General features: G+C 42.0%; 1 pseudogene; it reads right to left on the bottom strand.

The window, feature by feature from the left end:
- Nucleotides 1–600: 600 nt before the first annotated feature.
- On the bottom strand, nt 601–1,660 carry LOC100346352 (glyceraldehyde-3-phosphate dehydrogenase pseudogene; annotated as a pseudogene).
- Nucleotides 1,661–2,403: the final 743 nt, after the last annotated feature.

Here is a 2,403-nt window from a genome sequence, read left to right as displayed (position 1 = left end):
CCATAAACTGAAATGAAAAAAGTCAATTATTTCTAGAGTAAATAATGAAGAAAACTGATCAGTGCTCAAGCAGCCAATATGTAGCACAGTTAGTTAACCAGAGGGGCAAAAGTATCAGTGTATAGTATACATCATCTTCTATATAGCATTTTCCCAAGCATAAAGACAGATTAATTCAAACTAGCTGTGTCCCTACATGTCTTTTCATAGCTTGGAAAGTGAATTTTCCAATATTGGATATATTGTCTGGTTGTACCACAGTTTATTTATCTTTTGCCTACCCAAGGACAATTATAAATAAAGCTGCTGCAAGCATCCAAGTGCAGGTTTTTGCGTGGACATAAGTTTTCTTTTCTCTTCTTTTGTCTGGGTATAGTGGACTTTATTGATGGTACATAATCAGGCATGGCTTCCTAAGACCTTCTCCTTCTCCAGGGGGTCTAGTCTAGGATGCAAACTGTGAGGAGGGGAGATTCTCAGTGTGTTGGGGAATGAGTAGGGCATAGACTTCCCTCTCTTTCCTGTGGTCCTCTTACTGGGGCTGGTGGTCCAGGGTTTCTTATTCCTTAGATTGTTACCATAGCTAAATTTGTTATCATGTCAGAAAATGAGCATGACAAAGTACTCGTTGAGGTCAATGCCGGCCCCAGCTTTGAAGGTGAAGGAGTGGGTTCCATAGTGAAAATCACAGGAGACAGCCTGGTCCTCAGTGTAGCTGAGGCTGCCCTTGTGGGGACCCTCTGAAACCTGCCTTACCACCTTCTTGATGTCATCATATTTGGCAGATTTCATCAGACAGACAGCAGGTCACATCTATGACTGTCACAATGTGGTTGGGTTCTCAAAAGGCCATGTGTTTCAATTTCTTGTTAAGCTCAGGAATGACCTTGTCCACAGCCTTGGAAGTAACAGTAGATCCAGGGATAATGGTCTGAGCAGTCCAATGGCTGTCACATCACCATTTCCTGGAGGGGCTGCCCCTTGTCTTCTATTTGGAAATGATGGTACGGACAAAGAGTCATGAGTTCCTCCATGATGCCAAAGTTGTTATGGATGACCTTGGTCAGAGAGACAAAGTGATTGGTGGTGCAAAAGGCATTGCTAATGATTTTGAGAGACTCATTGCCCTTCTTATGGTTCATGCCCATCACAAATATTGAGGCATCAACAGAGAAGGAAGAGATGATGACCTTCTTGGTTCTACCCTTCAAAAGTGAGCTACAGTCTTCTCCATAGTGGTGAAGACACTTGTGGATGCCACAACATATTCAGTACCAGCATCACTCAAATTGATGTTGGTGGGATCTTGCTCCTGGAAGATGGAGATGTATTTCCCACTGGTTACCTTCTTCTTGTTCTCAGCCTTGAGTATGCCACTGAACTTGCTTTGAGTAGAATCATACCAGAGCATGCAGACCATGTAGTTGAGGTCAAAAAGTGATCATTGATAGTGATGACATCCAATTTGCCAGAGTTAAAAGCAGCCCTGTTGACTGGGCCCCCAGTGTGGCCAAATCCACTTCCTCTGACCTTCACCATCGTGTCCTGGGGTTGTGCTAGCACTGTATGAAAAGATGTGGCTCTCTATCAAAGAGGAAGGAGCAGAGAGCCTGAATATAAGTTTCAACTCCTTTGGGTAAAGACCAAGGATGAGATGGTAAGGGTGTGTTTAGTTTTGTAAGAAACTGTCAGTCTTCCAAAATGGCTGTCCAATTGCGTGCTGACCAACAGTGAATGAGTGGTTCATATGCTTGCTGGCGTTTGGTGTTGTTGTGTTCCAGATTTTAGCCATTCTGACAGAAGGGTAGTAATAGGTGATGTTGGTTTTTATCTTCACTGAGGTCCATGTTCAACTATCAATCTACATATTTCTAGGAATGGAGAAATCCTGTCTGATTCTGGTGCCCAGGACATATAATGGGAGGAATTATTAGTGAATTGAGTCTAGATGTCTGTTAGAAAGGCATTAGGTTCCCTGCAGTGAAAGACAATATCCAATGTCTTTTTTCATTCCCATCTATGCCTTCCATCACACAACCACACAAAAGTGTAATGTGTACACTCACCGACATCTAGATATATAATACTAATCTGTTTGACCCATGACCATTATTGGAAAATTTATCTCTTCCCCACCTTCTATATGCACATTTAGTGTCAGTAAGGATTCTAAAAGGATCGACTTAGTAATATTTATATTATTCCAGAACTTAATTATTTGCTGATCTTTCACATATTTTTGTTAATCTCAATCCTCTGGGGATGTCAGAGAGGCATGACAATTCCTGTTTGGTAGAAAACTACAGCCTATAGCAGGATAACACCTTATCTTACATTTCATTTCTGGGTATTGATGGGACTGAAGTAGCAGCTCAGATGTCTGGACCCTTAGACATCTGTGCC

Source organism: Oryctolagus cuniculus, chromosome 2, assembly GCF_051225735.1.
Source record: "Oryctolagus cuniculus isolate XC-2025 breed Fujian yellow rabbit chromosome 2, ASM5122573v1, whole genome shotgun sequence".
NCBI lineage: Eukaryota > Metazoa > Chordata > Mammalia > Lagomorpha > Leporidae > Oryctolagus > Oryctolagus cuniculus.
Note: the sequence above shows the minus strand (reverse complement) of the source record. Positions and strands in the feature narration are given on the sequence as shown.